General features: G+C 31.6%; 2 protein-coding genes across 4 annotated transcripts in view; both read left to right on the forward strand.

Annotated features, from left to right (window-relative positions):
* Positions 1-1648: 1648 nt before the first annotated feature.
* The window catches only part of LOC128996124 (dnaJ protein homolog 1-like), a 448367-nt gene continuing 422865 nt past the window's right edge, over positions 1649-27150 (forward strand). Inside the window, exon 1 of the mRNA XM_054421240.1 lies at positions 1649-1660. The gene's annotated coding sequence lies outside the window, so the exon portion shown is untranslated. The remainder of the gene's footprint in view (positions 1661-27150) is intronic.
* LOC128996125 (adipokinetic hormone/corazonin-related peptide receptor variant I-like) overlaps positions 8607-27150 on the forward strand; it is a 209806-nt gene continuing 191262 nt past the window's right edge. For all 3 annotated transcript variants that reach the window (XM_054421243.1, XM_054421242.1, XM_054421244.1), the window contains exon 1: positions 8607-8721. The gene's annotated coding sequence lies outside the window, so the exon portion shown is untranslated. The remainder of the gene's footprint in view (positions 8722-27150) is intronic.

Here is a 27150-nt window from a genome sequence, read left to right on the forward strand (position 1 = left end):
ATGCTTTGTTCATATCGGGCCATATACGAAGACGAGATTTAGCAATATGAATTTTCCAGGAAATATGAGGAATATGCGTGAATAACCAGTAAAGTGCGGTTTGAAGTGTTTGGTTTGTTAACTTCTCCCAGGCCTAACAAGCTCTGTGGCAATCTTTGCACCCATCTAACCCTATAGCTAAATGTAAAGGAAAAACTGGTAAAGGAAAAAATATTGAATGCGACATTTAAATAAATCCATATTTACATAACCACCCAACACCTATATGTTATACGCTACATGAAACTTTGTAAACAATAAGGCTTTTTTGTTTTAAGATTCATCCCCACTATTATATACCTAAATGTTCGTCTAGGGGTGTAGATTTGCAAACTGACCTTACATTTTTGAAAAACTCCCTTGGGCTCTGTCCCAGTGGCTTTTAAAGTTTCTATGTTATCCTTACGAAGAACATACTTATATAACATTAAGATCAACTGCATAATTTAATTGCTGTTAATATTTTAGTTGCAATTTAACGAAACGTGTGCTACAAATTTGAATTTGTGTTGGCGTAAATATTAAAATAGAAAAAAATGAGGAAGCCTGGACAATTTGATATGATCAAAGGAAAACTGAATTAAAACTGTGCTGCATTTCTTGAGTAATCATTGAAAGACCCGATTTGCAAACTATGGAAACATAGGAAAGTCATAGAACACCACCGACGAAGAAATAGAAATAACGTTTTTAAATGTTTATAATCGTTATTATAATCAACCTAATGTGGCTATGAGTGGGAACATTTGTAGAAACACTAAAAACAAAATCACCTTTTAAAAAATGATAAAAAATTTACAAAAAATGTCGATTTTATCGACCTGTTTTACATCGTCGACTCTTTAAAGGTAATCGGAAATTAAGACTGTTATTCGTTTTAAAATAACGCCTCTAATACTTTGCAATTGCTCGAATTCGAGCAACAGGTACACTAGTAGTGTTATAATAGTTGTCATTAGTTGCAAAGAGTCGTAACGCCTTGGGCATTGTCAAGTGTTAAGTTTGAACGTGTTACGAATGTACGACTTCTACTTAGGCTGTATTTTATATGCACCCGATGTGTTCAACGCATGTTATGTATTCTATCTTCATCTCGCTAAGTTGTAAAGTTAACCTTGTTTGGATTGTTTCTCTCATTTATTTGTTCTTTGTTTCAGTTCGATATTTGTTTACTAAACTTTTAACGTATTTAACTTTGTGCTGAAAATAGACCAGACTTTCGTTTTAGCTGGTAAAACTTGTAATGATACGTTTCTAAATACAGTTAATTTTAATGCAAATCAAACACATGTAGGGGTTTGATTTTTGTTCGATACGAAAAAAAATTAAAACAATCCATTGTTGTTAAGTTATTATTATATCTTTAAACTTCTTGATTTTCAATGTATAAAAACTACGGTGTGAAGTCAAATTTTCTTCGATTCTAAAATTTGCAAATAAAATATAATATTATACGTAGCATATTTAATGGAAAGTAGAGTTTTATCTACACTTTTGTTTGTGTTGTAAAATAAGTTAGTTAGTTAAGTTGATCGTCAGTTGGTAAATTTTATAAACCCTTCTTTTCATTTACATTTAACATTATGATGACTTAATCTGATGACTCGTTATCGATTGTAAACTTTTTTATTTACAGTTACCGTCTTAATTACATCAAAGTGAAGTCATGAAGACATTGATTAGTGATGTAGTATTTTTTATTACATCTATATGGTTTTAGTTTTTCTTATAATTTATATCTAGGCAAGCATTCGATTTATTCGGCTAGTCTATCACTCAATATTTCGCTCTCCCTCAAAAAGCTATACGACATTTAAACCCTTTCTTAACTTAAATTCAAGTTATATATTTTGTTTGTTTCGATTTTTTATGACTTCCTCAATGTCTTTCATTTTTGAGAAAGCGAAATTTTAAATTTATAATTAGGAATTTGAGGATAATAATTATATATTTCATAGATAATTTATGATTAAATAACAAATAAAAATCAATTGTGAACTTTCGGACTGTATTTCAATGCATGTGAAAACGAGTTCCCTGTATTCATAGCCCATAATGGTTAAAAAGATGAAAACTTCCGAGATATAAGAATCCAAACACAAGTTATCGCATGTTTGCAGAATTTAAAGCACACTAAGTTCTAAACTGATTTACATTTCATCGACAACTTTAATGTTTATTTTACAGTTTATGTACCTTGCGAATCAAGTTTAGTCTGGTGTACCTTGAAGATTCACCCTGGCATGCCTACTCGGAACTCGGAACACACAACGAACTACACACATTACAAGTTACTTTCTTACATATAAAAAAAACTCTTTAATAGGATAAGGAATGAAATGATAAATTGTGAAAAACTATATGGTGCTAAATTTTAACTATTTTCTCACAACGTCAGCATTGTAAGCTCCCACGGTGCTTAATTATTTGAAGTAGAATATTTGCAAGTATCACCTTAATTTTAGTAAGCTTATCATGTTTCGAGAAATATTTTAGATGATGAAGACATTTAGAATATTCAGGTTTTGCATGTATTGTTAAGACATATATTTTTACGAGCCTTTTAAGGAAATTCAAATCTAGGTTTAACACTTTACGAAAATACTTTACCGTGCTATAAAAAGCTTTTATAAATTCATCGACAGCCTTTCGGATGCGCCTAATGCTAGTTACTTGTTATTTTTATTGATCACGTATTCCATTGTTGTGGTTCGGATTCCACTATAAACTGTTGGTCCCTTTTGTCTGTATGGGCTATTAATTAACAGCTTTGTCTAAGGAATAAGTCGGCCTTAGTCACTAACAAGACTACAAGATCGTGCCACTCATCCTTCACTTATCTCCATTCATACTTGGCTTAAAATACCTACTTTGTATGATCGATTTCATTGAAAAGTATTAAAGTATTGGAATTCGGCATCACATCTTATATAATTTATCTAATAAAGTTGAACTGTGTACGATGCTTTTATTGCGACGCCGAAGTACCTCCAGGAGATCATACTAGGGATGATGTGTTCTGTCGTTGGGGAGTGGAACGTGAAGGGGGTCTTGACGCTTGGGCCGGGAGTGGTAAAGGTAAGTACTGTAGGTCTTGTCAAAGGCGGGGAACGTGTTTCGAGATACCGGGACCTTTTTTCGGGGACGTAGACATGCCAAAGACAACGCCAGAAGTGAAAAGGTATCAAGTAAGGGGTTTTTTTTCCTAGGACGCTAGGCACGAGCCCGGAATTGTTTTTCACATTACTTCAGGCTAGACCTAAGGGTTACGGCATTATCACTTGGATAAAATCCATTGGTGATTTGGCGGGATTTGAACCCGGGACCTCAGGAACCGGAGTCCCGCGCTTTAACCACTAGCCCAGCTCGCTCCTCCAATCAAGTAAGGGTTAGGTAAAGGATCCCTGAAGGGGACTTTTGGATTCGTCCAGGGAAACTCTCGGGAGGGATTCCGGACAACGCTGAAGGTTTGGGGACAACGCCGGTGGTAGATTGAGGTCGGGAAGGTAAGTTGAGTTCGTAGGTTAGTAGGGGAAGTTGCAAACTGTACAGGGAGTGAGTGGGGCACTTATATCACATTGAAATCTTCTGTTGTCAATGGTTAATTCAATGGTTCTGGTTCAATTGGTTTCGCAGAGCCACAATTTCGCATTTTAAAGCGTTGCTTTTTCTCAATAACCTTGATTCAAACACAGATTTGTTTTGTTACGGACATTTTGGAAAAATATCAATCTTAAAATTCAAAATGGACAAGAATAACTTTCAACCTATGAATCTAAACAAAAACACAAGAAGACTGTTTTATTGGAAATGTTCAAACAAACAGAATGACAGTTCAACATTGAAAATCCAATGTAAAATAACCGAGATATGACATTTTTGTGATACGCTCAGTGTGTATTCCCTTATGTAAACAGCATCTTGGTTCGGTGACTGTCACAGCCAGCATTACTTAACACTAATAGTCACGCACTTCAAACATTTTCACTTCTTGGTTATTTTCGTTGTGTTTTAAATATTAAAGTGTAATTGCATTTGTAAATTTCGAATAACAATGTGGTAATTTTTCAATAAGATTCACGGCTTTGAAGTTATTCTTCTTCAAGATATTAAAATGCCCACCATTTTGATGTTTAACATTAGAATATTTAGATATTCTTTTACAATTTTATTTCCACCGAAAATCAATGTTTGATGAATACAAAATGGTGACTCTTCTACAGTACTAATTGTTATGAATTACAGACGATTGAAATGTGATATTAAAGTTTTTATGAACTCTGAAATAATACCTTAAAAGGTTCGTAGAGAGTTACGAAACACCCTGTATACAGTTAACTATATGTAATTAATTCAAAATGCAAATTGAAGACAAATTATTAAAGATATTTAATGCTTTAACAAACTAACATTTACTACACCTCAGAACAATAAAATTCACTAGTAAATATTATTTTCTCCATGACAACCAGAATCAATAAAAATCATCTAAAGATAAACAAGTAAAAATGTCCACAATATCAAACAGCTGATAACTAATTTATATCACAAGCACACTATATACATAGTACTTATGTATATTTAATAGTATAATACATATTCCTACTATATTATTACAGGCAAAGTTTATAATCATGCATTCTAAACACTTCCAAATATGAACCAGGCAAAGTATGAAATAGAGCTCAATATAAACCGTGCCTAGTCATTCTATAGAATATCCGTTGGAACTGCAGATAAAATATAAAATATGCTGTTTAAGGACTTTTTATAATTTTTGCATCCATTAACGGATCTAAACTAACATTAAGTATCCCATACTAACCATATATTTTTTTACTTCTCTAAAAGAAAAAAAATAAACCAACCTAGCTCAACCATACACAAAATAAATCATTACTGTAAAGTAAATAGTTAAAACAAATATCTTTATTATATTATCTTTATTGCCTAACACACCTGTGGGTATTCTATAGAAACCCTGCATTATATATTTGCCTTAGTGTAAGTACATTTATAATCAGTGTTTTCCCTATATAACTCTCCTAAAAACATTGTAATACTTTTATTTATATGCAACTGATATTATGTAATTGATAACTCATAGAAAACACTATTTCAGACGTAATGTTAAACACTGCAGTTTTGATAAAATTCCACACACTATGTAAATGGCTCATGGTGTGGAATTTCATCTGTAAATTAATAATTCCTAGCATCTAGGCGCAGCTGATAACAGCGATAACCTCTGCGTGCTGTGGTCATTGGTCATCAGTGGTGCAACATGATGTTGGAGTGTTGGCTACATTGATACTCTGAAACACACACACAAACACACACACGAGCTTGCTTACTCTCTCGCGGCATTTAGAAAACCCTTACCACCAATAAACTGGATTTTTGCACATCTATTATGTTTGGAATTGTCATCAATTCATTTTGTTTGTGATCATCTTAACATTTAACTATTTCTGTCGCTTCAAATGATGTCATTTGGAAGCATGAATTCCATTTTTACTTTCTCTGCGAACAATTTTGATTACAACTCAGCTTATCATTGCCCTTTTAACTCTGAACAATATGGTACAACTACTATACATCTTTTGATAAGAACAAAGAAATAGTCGAAGTATTACAGTACCAACAAGTTTTAAGCTTGATATTAAAGAATTCACCATCTACAAAGCTAAAAAAAACTCGACCCATATAACATTCTAAATTATCAGACTTCTTTCAAGTCAAATATTATATTTGATGTATTGACAAGTTACAAATCAAAGAAGTATAAAATAAGAAGAAGAAAACACATTGAAATACAGGTGGTACTGGAGAGAAGAAGAAACATTATGATTCAGTCAGTTTTATTTAGTCAGTGGCAGTGATAGACAGTGCTGGTTGAAATACAGTTGTCATCAGTTTTATTAATATTGTAATTATTTTCCATTATTGTGATTGTGGCAGTCTTTTAAAGAATCTATTGACATACAGCAATGCATTAATACATTGGTGATGTGGTTGGATACCAAATTACCGGCTGACAACGAACTGCACTCACGGTCAAAGGAATTTACAAGGGTTGGAAGGGTCGCCCGCCTAAGCCATATGGAACTGCACTCACGGTCAAAAATCGGTCTTTCACGGCTGAACGCTTCGCTAGCCCCTTAGTCATCTGTTTATTCCGTCCTCTGTCTTACTTTATCCAATACTTTATTTAATACACGTTTTAGTGTCTGTCCCAATAAATACAACAATAAATAACCTAACCTAACCTAACCTAACCTAACCTAACCTAACCTAACATAACCTAACCTTTACAAAAGAAGCTTCGTTATAATAAGAATATAGCATATCATGTTATCGTAAATATATGCTAGAATTTTCTGTGCACATATATATGTGTATTTTTTACAATGTCAGTAGTAAGTTTATTTTTTGACGTTTAGATTAATTTAATCAAAACTTTTCAATATATTTCAACTAATTTAATAAGTTTTAATAAATTCAATCATGGTGTTGCACAATGTGATATAGGCTAATTAAAAACTGACCGTGAGTGCAGTTCCGGTACCCCCAGAAAGGCTCAAAGTGACCGTGAGTGCAGTTCCGTAGTTGGATTAGGACCAGGGACTGACCGTGAGTGCAGTTCCAGTCCTCCCAAATTACCTGATCAAGTTCTAAGGAACGAAACTTGTCGTCATACCAACAACTGTGGTTGAATAAGGTAATCATTTTATTTTATCAATAAGATATATCTAATGCATTCTTGATAAAAATTCCGTTTCTTAGAATGCATGTGATATTGTAGTTTAGTTTCTAAAATAATTTATTTTTTGTACTAGTACATTTACAACCAACCTGTATCTGTTGCAATGCTGAAAAACATTTGTCGTTGCTGAACGATAAGTTTAATGTTAAGAAAAGATAACATTGTAAGTATTGCGTGATAACTATCTGACCACAAAAACCAATAAGTTGTGATTGAAATGAAATGTTCATTAATTAAACGCTTGTTTTCGAGTATGATGGAAACTCTTGTTAATCAAACGAGGCAAAAGATTGTTTCGCCGCTTAATATGTTTTTCACGCTCGGCTTCGCATAACTCACAAAACACATTTCCGACCAAAAAAACAACTATTACACCTTTTCTACCGGTGATGAAAACCTGTTATTTTGCTGTTACGTTTTATATTATTCACAGCTCTTTGCAGTCACAGGTTAGCTGATAGCTATGATGCTAAGTCATAAGTCGCTAGTCATTAAACAGGAAGTCACCTGTTAAATGGTATATTAACATATACAGGGTGAGTTTTTTAAAGTGATCCAATAGCTAACTTTTTAATTACACGACTTAGCACCACACTTTAAATTTGAAACTTGCTCAATTTTAAGTTTCACTCAAGAATACGATTTCAGATTTTTTCATTGTGGCCGCCATTTTCCAATATGGCTGCCAACTTTAAAATTTCTTATGGAACACCCTGTATATTATTTTGTTTTTAGATTTTACTCTAAAAAATAAAACATTTTTGTTCTTGAGATTTTTTCAATATCTCTAACGGTTAAGGAGCTACGAGGACTTAAAGTTTTCATACAAAGTTGCATGAATTCTAAAAGCATGTTTTAAAACAATGTTAGTTTTAAGTGTTGTTACTGTTGATACTTAACAATTTGTCCTCGTAGCTCCTTAACTATTAGAGATATTGAAATATGTCAAGAACAAAAATGTTTTATTTTTTAGAGTAAAATCTAAAAACAAAATAAAATACAGGGTGTTCCATAAGAAATTTTAAAGTTGGCAGCCATATTGGAAAATGGCGGCCACAATGAAAAAATCTGAAATCGTATTCTTGAGTGAAACTTAAAACTGAGCAAGTTTCAAATTTAAAGTGAGGTGCTAAGTCCTGTAATTAAAAAGTTAGCTATTGGATCACTTTAAAAAACTCACCCTATTAATAGATTATGAATTGACTAGTATTAAAATACTCGTACAACAGATAAATGTAAACATCCATTATGTTATTTATCATTTAGATAAATTAGTGTAATATTTTCAACAAGAGGTAAATTTCACGATACAAGTAGTGCTAAATATCTATTAACGAGTTTCAAATACATCGTGGCATATTCATTAACTGGATGTGAAAATTCTTACTGAATATGTTAACATCATATAAATTCTTTCACCTTTTAATTAGGTACACCTTAATTTCTCCTGAGTAGATTTAGCTTGTTCACGCTCTTTAAATGATATTCAAAACATGATTTCCCCTTTCGTAGTTGAATATTTATTTGTGAATATTTATTGAATCTATTATATTTTACTTACAAATTTATTTGATATTTAGTACTGTATAGAAACACCTCTAGTACAGAATGGCCACTACCACATCTTACCACTCAACGTTATGCAGCACATTATTGACTCATTGGTCACTATTGGTCGTTACTGTGTGTTTAACACGTCCAAACACATCCAGACAGAAGATGAAGATATCAGTTGCCGGATGTGAGCAGCAGATGAAGCTGTTAGTATGGAAGTGGCACTACAATGTCCACCACAAGGCTGGCGGACTGGCTGGCGGGCTATCGCACGACCCATAGACCCGTAGATGACCCTAGCTCAGTTAGTGCTTGTGTGTGATTCGTGTAGCATTGTGTACTGTAAAACATTGGAGAAACTTGTGAGTACAAAGCTGTTATATATCTGAATATGTGTATGCTTGTGATAGTACTTCCTTCAGTCAGAATTTAGGATTGTGCATTTTAATAGGTTCCACATCAATGTAAAAACGTTCGCAGAAACTGGAACATGTGATCTATTTAGGTCAGGTGTTTTGACTACTAGAGATACCTAACGAAATATTACATTGGTTTGCAATCTGGAAATTTGTTTGTGAATTTAAACTTCTAAAAGCAGCTGGGATTTAATCTACATTAACACATTTTAAATTGTTCATCCTAGTTTTTTGTTGAGTTATGTCGAAATTTTTAAGTGCTCCTAATCAAGACGGTAAATTGAAAGTAATTAATTGTTTTGTAAAATTTTACAAATATTTGTTGAGTTTAGTAAAATAAAACACGTGTTGAACTCACCTTGGAAATACACCCAATCATACTTTAATCAGAATGAATGGATTCGTCACAACTAATTTGTATAATTAAGCGAATTTATTAGCAATTTCCTGCACATAGCTGACAACTCCCCCCCTTAGCAAATATTTTACCTGCATAATTTTTTAGTCAATCTAGAGTCTGTATTGTTCGAAATGTTTGTCCGAATAACAGATATATTAAAATGCCAAGATATCTCCGTTATCTGCGACGTCGGGCATAGCTCAAGGGCAAACAACCAACATTGATGCGGAAGACAGTTTGAATCATTAGCTTTTGAAGAATAAAACTTTTGTCTAGAAAACGAAAGTTAAGGTAAAGACATCAGTTTGACTTTTAAGGATATTCTAAACACCAATCAATACCCAATAAAACGATCAATGAATACGAATCTGCCAGTTGTAGCATCTCAGTATAGTGATAAGGAAACTGCAGATAAGAATGGGAGAAAATAATAATGTATAAAGGGGGAAACATAGCTACTTGACACTTTTTGTCCATTGTCATATGTTACTTGACATGAAACGATAGTCTAGTAAATAGGTATCGATATTGACCATATGGTTGGTATACCATTTGAGGTTTATAATAAAAGTGTGTAAAGTAATAACTTTAGGCTTACTTTTTAATATCTAGATGAGTTTTTCGCCCCAATGAACCGAAATCATAATGTAATTGTTCTGTGAAAGTAATAACTGGTATATGTATACATCATTGACGCAAAGCTACTTACATTTAGATTTTGTTGTTGTTATTATTTATACTCAGATAATAGTTGATATACAAATTACTACTTATTCTTAAATAATCTAAATCTCTAACGGTTTTACTTCAAAATTTTTACACAGTATCTTTGTGGTTATTGATTGTCTTAATATAATAATTTTCTAAATATCATTTTCCTACAGTCACCCGACGAAGTGGGCTTCCCTGCACAAATTATAGTACAGAAAGTCTTACTTTGGCGCAAAGCTTTTACTTTGGCATACAGATTTTACTTTGGTGCACAACAGAATCCCAACCAAACAACCCAAAACAGCGTGATTTTTTATGCTCGTAATTCGTGTACGCTTGAAAATAAGTTGGCAACACAATCAGCTGGTGCAGCGTTTCCCATTTCGTTCAATGTTTGGATTTAACTCAACCTAAAAACGTGTTGTACAGTGTGTCAAAGACTATTTTTTTTTATATCATTTATAGTGACAATATAATGTGTAACGCAAATTGCCTTTCCTGAGCTCGAGAAATGTTTCACATTACAACACAACATTAAAACATTTCTCTCGTGTGCAGCAAAGTGCCACTTCGCCCACTAGTTAAACAAATAACTATAGTAAAACACTTACAAAGGTAGACTCTTTGATAACTGAGATCTTTCAAGTTGTGGAAATATAAATGTATGCTAGGTACGTATACTGTATACACATATTCTATCTTGAACATAAAACACAATCGTGAACAGCAAAACCTTATGTAAAATGCAATGTTGATATTATGAAAAACATATTATGTACATGAAAAAGATTTCCTTACAATTGTTATTTGTATTGTCATAATCATAATATTATTCTCAAAACAACAATACATATTTGTAATTATATGTGCTTATTAAGCCATTTCATACAGGTTTTTATGTTTATTTCAGTTGGTAAAATAAAATATCTAAAATATTCACATAATACAAGGGGGAAAATGACAGTGGCATAAAATATTAGAAATATGCTGAATACGCATATTGGGAACAAAACATTCGCCAGAGTTTTTCCTCAGGTGTGCGACTGTGAAACACGTTGAAAATATTCTTCATGTTTCTGTAAATAACTTTATCTGATCAAAAAGTAAACAAAATATATCTTTTACGCCATTTATTTAATTTTACCAAACCATATTATTACCGGTACGACGTTTACAAAGTACACTATTACCGAAAACGGTTACATATTTGTATTTTTAATAAACAATATGATCGAAGCATGGGTATAAGTTGAGCGACTTTCGAAAACGTTTTTTGGGGAAAAATAAATTTTCTAGGATTTATCTCACAGGTTTTTGTTCTTATTATTGCAGATCCGTCATTTAACACAATGGAGCTGATAAAACATTAAATTAACCTACAAGGTAACTATCGAACAGTTTAAACATTAAAAACCTTTATTGATACGACCTTAATAGGGTATTCTAGGTTGAACTTTGGTGGAGTAAGTGTAAAATAAAGTGAGACGTATGGTGTCACTTTGTTACCAATCAAGAACAGAAGATGCCCAGATTTATCTCTAGCCACGACCTTTTTAATGCCCAATTACTGCGGAATGGTCAAGAATTTAACAAAATAGATGCTGACTTTTTTTGGGTATTCATGGTTTGGATGTTTTATGTTTTAAATTGGTAGGCTTGGGAATTATTTAGTGAGATGGTTACGTTTTATTAACAAAAGGATTGTCAAATTTCGTTTGTTGACTACTGTTAAATTTATAAAATGTTCTACTTCGACTAAAGAATTAGGGAAAACATCGTTATCTTATATCGTTAAATATCAAGTATCTATTCACTAAGCTTCACTAAGCTATGATATAGGTTCTTTTGGATATAGTATCTTCAAATAGTAGGAATGTGTTAAAAGTAAGTACACTTTAAAGTGTTAGAGCCTTTTATGCATCAACAACACTTTTAAGTTGTACTAGGAATCCTAGGAAAATTCAACCCGCTTAAATGAATGAAAAAATAACTTAAAAGTAACTGGTATAATTAAGTTTTCCCGTTTTTAATGCATGATTAATGAGTTATTGTTTTACAGCAGCCCCCCTGAAAATCACGGGTAGTGTCGGCAGTTAATGGAATAAAGTTTGAATGTGAAATACTGGTATGCAATTACGATTTGAAATACAAATACATTTGACATGTAGAATACTGATAATCAATAGAGTTCAGGTAAAAATAACACGTGAACCGAAAATATATCAAGTGTTGGGTTGTGTTCAATGAGAAAGTACTATACGAATCATTAAACAATCTATTGACGTAGCTTAGTGCTAGTAAATGTAGGACCTAAATTAATGAAATATGCAACTATTAGTTTCGACAACATTGTAATGTCTATTTGCTGGAAAGTCATTATTTTGTTATAGCATTTACAATTCGATTACTATTTTATACGAAAAGCACACACTAGTATGATAGATATTGTAGTTAATTACTTAAATATTTTAAGAAATTGGTTGTATTACTGATTAGCCTTAGAATATGTAAAATATAATCATGACACAAAATCAACAGATTATAAACATCAAAACGACCACCTCTTTTTGTTCGTAGAAATAATTCATAAAATGTTTGTTTTCCCTCATTTTTTGAATTATTGAGTTTACATGCTATCCAAATGGGTAATTAAGCTACTGGATGATTTTCATCGAGATTATTTTAGGAAATTCACGAGTTTTTGATACCTACTTAGAATCGAGACTTCTCCTCAGGTGTGTAAACCTAAAACACAACATGTATTCGCGCCCTGTATATTATGTTACGTCACTAGTCCAGAGAACAGGAGTTTATCGGACGAGTATGGATTTCGTGCGAAACAAAGTCGAGTGCGGGATTAACGTAAGAGTACGGTGAACACATTTTGGATGAGTGGCGTGTGTTATTTTCGCCATTCTACTCTAAACTAACCTGACAGTAAAAAACTTGTCGATATCCGTTATATGTTCCCAGTAACTTAATAATCGCTAATCAAATCTTCTCTGAGAGATTGTTTTCGTCTATAACCACTCACTGCCAATAGATTATTGGACTAGTGTAATTTCTCTGGTAACGTAATCAAATCCCATTCAAGCAAGAGATAAACAGCTGTTTCCGGGATAAATCCAAGAAAAGTTTGACCAAAGCATTTTCATCTTGAGAAATCAACTTTTCCAATTTCCAACCAAAACATGATGGTGTGGCCTCTGAATCGTCTGAATTAACGTATAGTGGTTTAAATTACCTTGTTCTGTCCAAAACGATCCTATGTAGTTCGTAGTGACTACAGCTGTTTCGTGCTGCAGCAGCACATCTTCAGGTCGGGAGAATGTCAAGCAGTCATTAGATATTCCTCATGGTGGAGTTCGTCAAAAGTTTATAGTAAATATATAGTAAATTATAGTAAATGATATTTATTTACTATAAACTAGTAAATAAATAGTAGTTTATAGTAAATGTTATTTATTTACTGTAAACTATTGACGAACTCCACCATGAGGAATATCTATTGACTGCTTGACATTCTCCTGACCTGAAGATGTGCTCCTGTAGCACGAAACAGTTGTAGTCACTACGATCCAGATAGGATCGTTTTGGACAGAACAAGGTAATTTAAACCACTATACGTTAAACCAAAACAGTTCTTAAATAGTGATATAAATGTGGACGCTTTTTCTAATGTAAACGAATCTTTTTCATACAGCATGGGAACTTTAAAGATCACTGGGACAGAGCCCTAGTGGAATTTCATAAAAACGCTCCTTATTGCATATCTAGAGCCCAATTAATTGTAACTTCCAAGTTCTTACAGTTTGTAGTTATTGAAATATTAGCGAGAGGTATTTGCCTTTTAATTATTCGTCTAAATTATGTGTGAAAACCACATACAGGTGCGGTGTAGTATTTAAAAGATCAATTCAATCAGTTGTGTCAGAAATATCAGCGAGTGTAAACTCTGACTCTCGTACGTGATCGATGCGTGTTTGTTGAACTGAACCCTATAAATCATTGTACGGCTCCGGTATCGCAGTTCAACGATGAACGGTGGTGGGGGTCGTATCAGTAATTGTGGGAAGGGGGGGGGGGGTAAACGAAAGTGGGGGAAAACTTGAGTTGAGATGACCGCAGTGAGTCATGAGGGCCCTCAAACAAAGTCCGTAACCTTTGTAAAACATTCACCAACTAGTAGATACTTCTGTGACCGAAGCATGTTTCTTATCCATCTGAACTTCAAGAATTGCTCTGCGTATTTCCAAGACACTTTTTCGATTGGATTTTAATATTTGTACCTGTTGAAACAAACAGTTCACGTATGCACTGAGGAAATAGTATAATTCATTACTAGGACCGAAAGTGGCATTTTTCCGTGCGCGCTCTGGTTTTTATGTGAGGCGAAGCCGAACATAGGGAACCCAATTTCACGTGCGAGGCGAAGCCGAGTATTTGAGAGCTATTTTCACGTACGAGGCGAAGCCGAGGACGGGAATCATGGAGCAAGTGCCGGATAATAACTTTCGGTACGAGTTATGAACGATACTTTTCATCACGACGCAAAAATACACAAACACAGATTAGCAGACACCTCAGTAATATTACAACCATTTTATTTCCCAATTAATTTGATTGAAGATCAAAATAAAATAAAATCTTCTAAAATGAAACCTATGTATATTTCTCAATAAATTTGGTTTAAAAATGAAAATAAAAGAATAAAACAGCTTTAAACAATACATACAGCTGATTAAAATCATTAAATTAAACAGTAACAAAACACTAGCGCGCGTAGAGAATAAATGGAGAACTAATTGAGAGCGAGGGAAAGTAAATTTAGAGCGAGGGAAAATCAGCTGATCGATTTTCCCTCGCCCTAAATTGGGAACGACTACTTTCATTGATGTCAACTGTTATCGAAAATAGTTACTTTCGTTAAGGAGTGATGAAAATAAAATTTTACTTTTTAACAAGTTTTGGTCTACAAGCTTATTTGAGAACCAGAGAAAGTTTTTCATTTTTTTAAACTTATATTGTTAGCCCAGTTTCGGTTATACAGTATTTAATTGGATCAAAATGAACTTGTAAAATTTATGAAGTCGCGTTATCAAATTTGTTAAACTTGTTATTTAAAGTTTACAATATTGTTGCTTCATTACACCAAAATGTATATCATACGAAAAAGAAAACCAATAAAAATGGACCTTTGTCTATATTGACCAGCTATAGCAACTTTTTTTTATAAAAAACGAATGCAGTTGGATAAGTCACTGTTAAATTGTGCTACAGTCAAACTGTTATTTCTCTTATTATTTTTTTATCTGTGATAGTTTGTGAAAAAAATCACATTAATTGATGCTTACGTCATAAACTATTGATTGTAATCAACCAGCGCACTCTGGCAACTTCACAACTAAACACTATATTTCATAAAAAAAACTATATATTTAGCATAGGAATAAGATGTTTGCGTCTATCAATATTTAAAGAAAACACTACCATACTAAAAAAATTCCCTTTTGGTTTTGGCCGATTAAAAAGTTCTTGATTAACAGATTAAAATGGTATGTACAATTGTATTTATGTATCCTAACAGAAACAAAAATAAATACTAAGCACTCGTAGTACTATTTCCATGTAAATATACTAGAATGACTTTCATAATTTTCATTGCGTTTGTTCCCAGGGTAGTTGAAAGTCAAACAAGATGGTTTCGTCCAACAGATTGTTTAACCTTCCTGGCCCTAACACAAACAAAACGTAGCCACTGTGTTGTAGTAAATTACATTCGAGCACGAGTAGAGAGACAAACCATGTTACTTTACAATACACGTGTAATGAGTGTAATAATGTACTAAATAAACATTGTATTTTTTGGCCAGCTTTACTGTGACTTAATTGACTTAAATTCCAGCTTTGTTTCTAACCTAAATATCACATATCATCCTCTAACTAAAATGTGATCAATGAGGTTATTTGATGTTTTTTGAAACTGGTAAATTTATATGTTTCAACCGATGTGGATTGCATGTCAATGAGTCCTACTGAAATGGAAAAGTTTAGAATCCTCCAGCGATGAGATTTAAACAAAAACTGCGGGTACGCAAAAAAATACTGCTGTTCGTCCAATGGATGTTTTTACGGTTCCTGAAAATTTAGTTTGGGTTTAGTTTCAGCGATCATTCAACTCTGACAGGTCTGACATTTTAGCCCAGATTGAGCCAATCAACAGCCAGGAAATATGGGTTAAAGAAAATCGTCAATTCATCCTCTTTCTTTATAATACAACAATTAATGCACTAGTTACCAATCTGTTTCAATTAAGCTACTAATTTGAAAATAAAATATTGATTTCACAAATCTCACTAAAAATTGGTTTTTAGAGTGGTTTAGAATGGAATAGGACTCAATCGTTTTACCTGCCATAGCAACGATAAGCCATTGTCTAATGATTTGGATACCAATTAGAGCCAATTAGCTAATACCATTGACTATTGGAAGTTGTATTGATAGTCAAAGCCAATACTAATAATAAATAGTAATAATAAATACTAATAATAATAGTCAAAGCGATAGTAAGAAACCCCAAATGGAGAATGTTTTATGTATGGACAAACGTAGTTTCTTCTTTTAGATTGAGGATATAAAATAATTTTCTTCATGTACAGTTAAAAAATAAATTGTGACATCAAAATATTTTGCAGCATTTGTAGGGTCAATCCTTACCTCATCTTTACATTTATTCTCAGCTGAACCAAACATGTCTTACAAATCCAGTTAGCGTTATCGCTTAAGACGAGCTTCATCTAAAAACCAAAACGTAGCCAACTCTATTCAAACAGAACGTAGTTGATGTTGAAATTGGATTTTCTCCTTCAATTTTTATTCTATGAGAATTTGGTGTAACAGAAGTTATGTTAGAGTTTACAATAAGTCGCACTTTCAACTTTTCTTAGTTGAAAGATTTCCGTATTCAAAAATTGCATATTTGCAATATCCAATAATTAACATCGGTGTACTCACTAGTGTCTACAGCTTAACATGTGGAATGTATACTTAAACCAATGGTAAAACAGTACAGTATTTAAACTAAACAGTAAACTGTATAAAAGTGCGACTTATTATTTCCTCACAAGAACAAAAGTTTAATTAATATATTTCACAATAATATACAAAATCTTATTAGCAGTGAAAGAAAAAACACTTTTTCCTAGAAAATGAAACTTAACTCAAAAATAGAAACGGTGGGTGGTATCTGTATGGATCTTGGGCTTCACTATCCCACGTTTATACGAAACCCGCCAGATGTTATTTTCTTTGAACTGTTCGCTGATAAGTTCAACTTTTTCGCGTGAAAGTATTTATTAATATTATAGAAGTATTCATCTTATAATTAAACTTTGGTTAAGTTTGATATTATTTTTGGATTCCAAGTATTCTTAGCCTTTTACGTTCTTGTTAATATGTTTATCTAGTTATTACCGAATCGCCCAATATGGATATTAGATATAGTGTTCAAACATTTGATTTAAATAATCTATGGTTTATATTTTGTTTTGTATTTTTACATCTGCTATAAAAATATGAACTTTAAAAATGTTGACACATATGGTTTTTAGTTGTATTGATAGTCAAAGCCAATACTAATAATAAATAATAATAATAATAGTCAAAGCGATAATAAGAAAACCCAAATGGAGAATGTTTTATCTATGGACAAACGTAGTTTCGTCCTTTAGATTGAGGATATAAAATAATTTTCTTCATGTATAAACAAATTGTGACATCAAAATATTTTGCAGCATTTGTAGGGTCAATCCTTACCTCATCTTTACATTTATTCTTAGTTGAACAAAACATGTCTTACAAATCATGTTAGCGTTATCGCTTAAGACGAGCTCCATCTAAAATCCCAAACGTAGCCAACTCTATTCAAACAAAACGTAGTTGATTGTACCTGATGTTGAAATTGGATTTTCTCCTTCAATTTTTTATTCTATGAGAATTAGGTGTAACAGAAATTATGTTACAGTTTACAATAAGTCGCACTTTCAACTTTTCTTAATTGAAGGTTTTCCGTATTCAAAAATTGCATATTTGCAATATCCAATAATTAACATCGGTGTACTCACTAAAATACTACAGTACTCAAATCAAACAGAAAACCGTACAAAAGCGCGACTTACGATTTACTCGTTAGAAAAAAAATATTTAATCCATTTCACAATAATATAACAAATCTTTTTCTCAGATAAATAATAAAAAAAACTGTTTTCTAGTAAAGGAAACTTAACTCAAAAATAGAAACGGTGGGAGGTATCTGTATATATTTATTAATATTATAGAATTATTTATCTTATGATTGAATTTGGCAAAGTTTGATATTATATTTGGAGTCCAAGTATTCTTAGCCTTTTATGTTCATTTTAATATTTTTATCTAGTTTTTATAGAATTGTCCTATATGGTAGTAGCTATTGCTGTTAGTACCTGGCACCGATTTGATTTTTTATTCTGATGTCCAAGAGGCAATGTACACTATTCGTCAAAACATATTATCTACTTACATACCTTGGTTTGTGTGTGTGTGGGAACATCTAACTCGAGTAATTTTGTTCCGATTTTAATTAACTTTGGGCAAAAAATGGGTAATCTGTGACCTACCTTTCAAGATATGGCAGAGAAAACTAATGTTGAGAAAATCTAATTGAAATTATTAAATAATAATACTGTAATATATACCTAATTTTTACCTAAATACATAATACATATATACACAAAAAAATATAAGTGGGTATATTATGCCCAGTTAATGTCATGTTTATTCACGCGTGACATATTTTAGACAAATATCTAATTTATTTAGTGTGCTAAGTATATAGGCTTAACAGTTATAACAATGTTAAGACATCTGTCAAGAGTGATAATTACAAAATAAAGATTAAAGGAAAACCAAATAAATTAAGTACGACGGTGAAAATCGTTTCTTTAGGCCATGTCCGAAATATAAATTTTCTATGCTATGTAGCTGTGTACAATCACTATACCCAAAACAATTTCCATGTTTGTATACAGAATAGATGTTCTGTATGTGTCAAGGGATATCTTAATCCAAGTAAATTTATTTTGAACAGTAAGATTTGAATTAAGAAAAATATCTCCTCATTCAAAAAAATAAATTCAGTATTTTTATTTTAAGAAGTCGTATACAAGAATGTTTTGTATTTTGAAATATCATTAAGATTATCGTAATGTTTATGCTGACAAAATGTATTAACATGTTTGTTTATTGCAATAATGTTGAATATAGTGACACGTTTAATTAACCAAGGTTACAATCCTGTATATCAACTTGTGGATCCTTTCAAAGCATACTTTATTCTGTAATTTCGCCTACGAAAAGCTTTATTGAAAAAGGTGGGTGAGTGTGAACGATCCTTGAGCAGATGAAAAAAACACGTATAAGTCTAAACCGACTGTGTGCATTAGCTTACAGCTTGTCCATAATACTTATACCTTATACGTTATGACTGGATTTAAAACTGGAACCAGAATATCTGAAAACAAGCATACAGCAAACAAACATTAAACACTACCCAGGAACGATTGTTGTGAGTATGTACGCATGTGTCAAATTATATATTTCTGAAAGTAGTCAGGGTGATATTCCAAATACAGTGTTTTTAATTAATTTTAGATAATATGGTGCATTGAAACGCAAGGTCAGGATGGTTTCTAACAGAATTTCTGTATAAAATAGATATAGTTCACTACCTGAAGAAATAAAGTTTTTGGCACGATTGGACGTCTATTGGAAAGGTAGCGATGGGAAGTTCAATACAATGTCATATTAAGAAGTTTCCCAAACTCTCAGGAGTTCTAATGTTATATCAAAACCAACTTAAAGAAATAATACATTTGGAAAAACTAAGAAAAGGTTCAGACGTAAGTGAATCAACTTGAATTCTCATAATAAAAATTGTTATACATATTATTTACTCGCTTTTTATTTTTAGGAGAGCCTAATGATTTGAAAATATAATAAATTGTTCTTATATCGAGTTCAGAAATGGCTCATTGCCTTATTGAGTTGGAAATTATTTATAATTCTGATTAGTTATATTATTATTGGACCTCATACTTAATAAAATCGTATATTAAGCATAGTGAACAATATAATTAAGTTATTTATTATTGAAAGTAGAAAGATGACTTTGTACAAAAGGAGAAACAATTTAACTGATTAAACTATCTTTAAACCGGTAACGTATAAACTGGACATGATTTAAATCACTATAAGATACAAATGAAAATTGTAGCTTATTGTCAAGAGATGTCTATGGAATTTTACCAAACAATCTTGGGGTATATATTTCACAAAACAAACATCAACATTACATACCAAATAAGGCAACGTACTGCGCAATATAGTGATAGAGTGTTTGTCAAGGATCAGTAAATAATGTGAGTGAATTAAACCTAAAAATATTTCCCCTATACGTCATAAATGATGTAGTTACAACGAAGCTGGGTTTCTCGCTGTCTGAGCGGAAGACATTCTTATGATTCCTCCTCTACGTTCAATTCGCATGGGGCATTTAGCAACATGTCATATCTTTCCTTGTAACATGCCTTTATGAAGTCAACAAACCCACTTTCTGAATGAAATCGTTTGAATTTTAAATATTTAAACTTTGAAAATATTTTTAAGTGTGCTAAACAAGATTAATGTAGAAGGTAATTGAGTTTTTTTCATATTTTACACGCATTGAATAAAAACAATAACATACCAAAGTATATCTATATCTTTACATAATCTATGCATCCGTAGGTGAAATAATGTCTATATGAAATATTACAAATTGTTATATCTTAATATAATGTAAATAGGATTTTAATTTTGAGCTCTTAAAAAAAATTGCCCAATAAGTAGTCAATTTTAGAAACACGTGGTTCTTCTAGAACATTACCACAAAAATATGTTTAAGGGTCTTTAGAAAGTATTTACAAAGAAACCTTTTAATGTATTCCTCGATCTCTTTAATTACATTAGGCTTAGGTAATTATTAGTTTTAATTTAGTAAAATATTACTAATCTAAATTGTAGCCATACTTCCATTTACAAAAATACCATTGAAATTTTTTTTGTTTAATCAAACAACGTTAGAGCCTTAGAGCGTTACTCTTTCTAACATGTAATCTGAAAAATATCATAAAAATATAAGATTAAAAATAAAATTAAAAACGAACTTTCCTCTGTGTTATTATGATTTATAATAAGCGGGCAAGAACTTTTAATAATTTTGTTAACTAAAATATAGTTTCTTATACCAGACTTGTACATATCTTAGTGTTTGTTATCAAAGGAAACAAACAAGGGCTGTAAGAAAAAAATACATTTATTGAACATTTTTGACAACGGAGAGTGACGTTGGTGGGAGTTTTCTTTATACACTTTACATTGTGATCTCCTGCTGGGCACAGCTGGGTGCTTGACAAGGCGGCTTTGCCAAGTACTCAGCTGTAAATATATTTCATAATAATGAAATGCTTTTTATTACAATTTATTATAAACAAAAGTTCATAAAATCTTTTTAAAGAAACCACTCAAAATATGCTTGAAATGTTGTGAAAATTTGAAATTAAAACTAGCTTAATGAATTATTTAATCTAGTATTTTGTGCTAATAATAATTAGAATGCATACTTTACAATGAACCAATCTCAACTAGTAGTAGTAAAACAGGTATTACTAATTTTAGTTTAATATTGCTGAATATGTCTGACAAAATATTTAATCTACATGATCTAAAAGTTAAGATACTATGAATATTTATGGAAACAGTAGAAATATAATTGTACTTGTAAAATAGAAATTCTTCTTAAAAAAAAGTAATAAATATAGGCACAGACAATAGTGTACTATATAGTTGATTACTCTTTTCATGTTCACCGAATAGCTGTATTAATACTTTAATACTTTTCCATGAAATGGCGACCATACAAAGTAGGCATTTTAAGCCAAGTATGAATGGAGATGAGTGTAGGATAAGTGGCGCGATCTTGTAGTCTTGTTAGTGACTAAGGCCGACATATTCCTTAGACACAGCTGTTAATTAATTAACATATTAAAGTATGACCAATTAGGATAAAATATTGTTTACAATAAGGCCTCCGATTGACAAAACAGTGAAAGAATTACCCATAACAATAAAAGAAAATTTATTTGATGTAATAATACAGGTAAAACACTTTTCTTGGATTAAATATTATTTTAAAAAAATTCTCTTACTGTACATTTTTTTCTTCACTTGCACAACTATTAACGGAAGCAAATTGATCGTCAAACAATATTCTTAACCGTCTGTTACAACATGAAGACTCTACTTACTACTTATAACACGATTCCGGAAGTAAGATCCAACTTGCAGAATTTTTAAGATAAGTGTTTCTTAAAAATTCTGTTTAAAATTCTGTTCTTAAATTAAAAAAAGCTGTTTAAGTGATGCAGAGTATTTTAGACCTGAAAAACACTGAAACCTCTGCAAACAGTAGTTGACAGGCGTTAAAGTTAGTTTTTACATCACTGGAAACTTTCTTGGAGTAATTCATTTCGTTCGAATTCTTTACAATAAATCACAATTGTGTTTGTACATTTAATCGTAACAAATTTAACAGTAGGGATTCTTAATTAGCTGAATAATAACAAAAACTGGGATGAAAAATTTCCTTATTGCGTAAGAAAACAAAACTATTAAACACATTCCGGTTAATCAATAGCTTTCTTTAAAATGCGTTCTGTATCCGTATAAAATTGTTGGCTAGTTTATGTAAATGTTGTTAAAAAATATATATATATTATACTAGGAAAGATAAATACGAGCATTATCCTTACACATTTAGTATTTGTGGGGAAATTTTCTTTTCTTGAAAATAGAAGCTTACTACACGGTCCAGATCTAAGTGCAATTCATTAACTATAATTTCTATTCTAAAATCTACGCCAGTTGTAGCATTGGAAGGAGGTTTATCCTTATTAACAACACCAAGAATCGTTTAAATAAAATGAATTTGAATTTAGTGTTAAAACATGTGTTTTGAACGTGTGTGTGTGTGTTTTTTTTTAACTTAACCGCATTGAACAACTCCCTCGTCTAGTCAGATGTCATTTCGGCTGTTCGTGACAGCGACGTTCAGCCAGTTGATATTCTCCGCCCCAGTAAACATTGGTAGACGTAAGAAACCTTCACTGCATTTAGAATGCGATTTGAGATAAAATGTTTATTGCTAATAATGGATCTTTTTGAGCCCATAACACATAACAGTTATTAAACATTTAGAATTTCAATTTAATACTACAATACTTAATACTTACGTAACAAGTCAATTCTACTTTACCTTTTATCTCCGGTCCATATACAGAGTGTTCAAAAAGGTGGGAATATAAATTTACGTATGATTTTTTGGGCCAAATTTAGGAGAAAATTTAAGAATAAAACTCCAAAATCCTTTAGTTTTAGATAACCGTAATTTTGTATTTTTTACTCAATAATTTTTATCCTTAGATTGTGTCAACTGAAATTTCTGATACTTGATATCTATGTTAAGGTAGAAGAGACCCATGTTTTGAAAAAAATTATATAAATGTATATACTTAGGCTTTATGTGTCCGTTAGCACGATAACACAAGTAACCATCATTAGTTTAGTTGAAATGTTTTACAAGTGTGTAAACCTACGTTTCTTGAACCATTATAATCGGACTATGAGTATAGATTTTTAAGGGGGTTTTATGGGGTAGAAATTGGGGTTTCTCATTTTTGACCCCCCAAGTCATAAATATTTTTCAAGCCTTGTTCTAAAGCTTCAGCAAATATTTCAATATATAAAAACACTGTTGTACGCATAAAGGTTAAGGAGAAAAAACACTATACATTTTGTATTCCAATTTATATTTTATACTCCTATGTTATTCATAAAGGGAATAAAATAAACTCGTAGTTTACTTATGTATGGATAAATGTTTTTATAAAATTTAATAAGTTATTTTACTATCACTATGCTACTAACATTTAGATAAAATACACACTTTATAACCATCCCTGTTGCGACAAACGTACATAGTCTTAATGTTACATTAATAGAGAATATATCTGTAAGGAAAATATGTAATCTAACCAGGCAAATGGAAATTCACTTTTTATATTGTCATATTTTATATATTTTTAGACAAGTCGTTGAGTTTTAATGTCACGGGAACAGTTTTCAATGCTCATTCTAAAAGAGCCCCGTTGTAGGAACATTGGGTTAACAAGTTTCGATAACGAACTATTTCTTTAGTATTTATTTACAATTTTGAAATTGAAAAAGTTATAACAAAGTTGTATCAAAGTTTGTAACAAATGAAATGTTGTCTGCAAGTTAACAAAACTTGAAACTTTATAAACATCTGTTGAAGTGTGATAAAAGTTGCCTCTGCAATTGTAACTCACTTTGCTTTACTTTATATGAAGTATCTATATATATAATACGTGATGTTTCAGAAAAGTAAAAAAACCCTCTATATAATCAAAATTACAAATTGAAGATACTTAAGTGTTACTCGGCCTAAACAACTTGAATTAAAGGAGATTTTGGCACTGCTTCGGAAGGCATAACTCCAAAAGGCATTTTTCCAAATGGCAAATGTTTGGAACATGCACATTTTTCGTAGCAGTGCCTGTAGGAAATATGCCATTTGAAGCTATTTCACTCTTTTGAAGCTCTCAGTTATGTTTAAAAAGAATTGTTAATAAAAGGTTTAAAATAAACTTTCCTGTGTATCACCGAAGGTAAATAACAACTTTACGCCTAAGGGATAAAGGGAATAAGGATTTAAGGAATGTTCTGTATTTTTTTAGGCAAATAAAACGGAAGGGTTTTTATAAATATAACAATATAATGATGAGTATGCATAAAGATTTAGTAGTGATGAAAGTTTTCGGGCATACTGTATAGGGAAATGTATAAAATTAACGAGTTACCAAATTAGGAAGGGCATTATCTCTTGAAAATAATTTTATATTGCAGTAATCATATTCTTCATCTGGTAGCTTAACATTATACATCGATGTTTAAAAATAGGGTTGAAAAGAAATCAATAATAAAATTAAAACCTGTATAAGGTTATGAACATACTGAGATGATGACTAGGAATGAAAGATTAAACCAATTCTGATCACAATAAAATGTCACAGTGTTGTTGCTGGCGTAACTTTGTTTGACATGACTCGCTTAGAACACACACCAACATAGTTACAAAAGCAAGCTTGGCAGCAAAGCTTTGTCGATTACATTGTTCTGGTTATATGGTTAACTGTACTCAAGTCCTTTACGGTTGACAGTCCAAAGCAGAAATCTGTTCAAGTGTACAACAGTAATAGTGAGATATACAATCTGTGTGAAATACAAATCACAAAGTCATATAAAATACTAATCAGGACCTAGACAAGTTTTGATATGCATAAGAACCTTTTTAAACACATTAATTGGGGCTGTAAAAAAGTAAAGGTAATCGTAATTATAATTTAGTTCAAATAACGTATAATCAACGTGATTCATAGAGAGAAAGTTAACTTTTACAGCTGACAAGTCTTCCGTTTAAACTGTGAAATAAGGTAGAGATTTTGAAGCCAAAACGCAAGACAGTTGCCTCCCGCAGCTTTTATTTATGAATCAAGTTACTTTTATTTAGAATTACAGCACTTTCTTTTGTTGAACAAAATTGTAATATCACAATGTGGAAATCCTTTCTATTTGTTTTTTATACAAAGAAGTCTGAACAGCATGAATATTAGTTTGTATTTTACAGAAAAATCAAGTAAAAAAAATTCATAGAGGAGATTAAATTGTTTTTTTTTTTTTTTTTTTTTTTTTTTTAAACAAACAACCATTAATCTAGGATAAACGAGTATTTTAGAAGGTTAAGGAAATTTGTCTTCACTATCTTTACCACAAATAAAACTCGATTCATTGTATCTTCATACAACGAACATTGTATGAACATTGTTGTTGGTTTATTGTATCTACTTATGATTGAATAGGTGTAATGTAAGTAAAGAGCTAAAATATTAGCGAAGTCTTGAGATAAAAGAAGTGAAGAAATTTAACCCCTGAATAACGAGCTAAAATGTAAAGAAAAATGGCTTTCGTTGTCACAAGCGGCAGCACAAACTTTTTTTTGAAAAATACTTGGATAGTAAATACTCCTGCCGCAGCAAACCTGCCGACTAAGCGAATTGCCATTTGTTTCAATTTATTTTCAATCAAATCTATTTAAATAACACAAGGTTTATAATATACTATAAATAACATAGGTTTGCTGTTACAGGAAGGCCAATAAGTGGTGTCTTTTAGTGAAATATTAATAGCTTAGTATAATATAAAACGGGGGAGCGAGCTGGCTTAGTGGTTAGAGCGCGGGACTTCAGTCTCTGAGGTCCCGGGTTCGATCCCCGCCAAGTCACCAAAATGCCGCAACCCCTAGGTCTAGCCTGAAGTAATGTGAAAACAATCCCAGGCTCGTGCCTAGCGTCCTAGGACAAAAAACTTAAAAAAAAAAAAATTGCCAAGTGTGACCAAAATATATCCATAATCAAGCAAACTATAACATTAAAAATATTCTCCATAAGAATAACATGGATTCTTAAATACAATTTGAAGTGTGGAAAATCTGTAAAATCCAATTTATAAATTTTATACTGTAATTATACAGTATAAAATTTTTAAAATGGATTTTTAAGATTAAAATATTTATAATCTCCTATATTTTACTGTTTTAGGTTTACTTTTATAGTCTATTGATAAAACATTTGATTTATGAGATTCACTAACATACCATATCGTTTACTATCCAATACTCTTAAGTCCATCAAATAACCATTTTAGTTTAGCCTACAAAGATGATATAATACATATTTGCAATTGAATTCACTATCTAAAAGAAGAAATGAGTTTTAACATGAGAAAAAAAATCCATAATTGAACTACAACAAACCCTATCCTAACCTGTTAGGTTACTACTTTTGCCCGTTCAAGAAATCGTTTTATAACTTGGAGATCATAATTTATTTACAAAAGAATCAAAATTTATCTATAAAGCACTGCAAAACATTGTGCATGCATAAAGAAAGAAAATAGACTGCGAGAAATATGACAGGGTTTGTAAAGAAAGAAACAGTAAATGTTTGTGTCAGCTGATTCAACAAAACATGTTCCGCTACACGTCATAAATAACA

Source organism: Macrosteles quadrilineatus, unplaced genomic scaffold (genome assembly GCF_028750875.1).
Source record: "Macrosteles quadrilineatus isolate MER2022 unplaced genomic scaffold, UCM_ALF_1.0 Scaffold_6__1_contigs__length_79288215, whole genome shotgun sequence".
Taxonomy (NCBI): Eukaryota; Metazoa; Arthropoda; class Insecta; order Hemiptera; family Cicadellidae; genus Macrosteles; species Macrosteles quadrilineatus.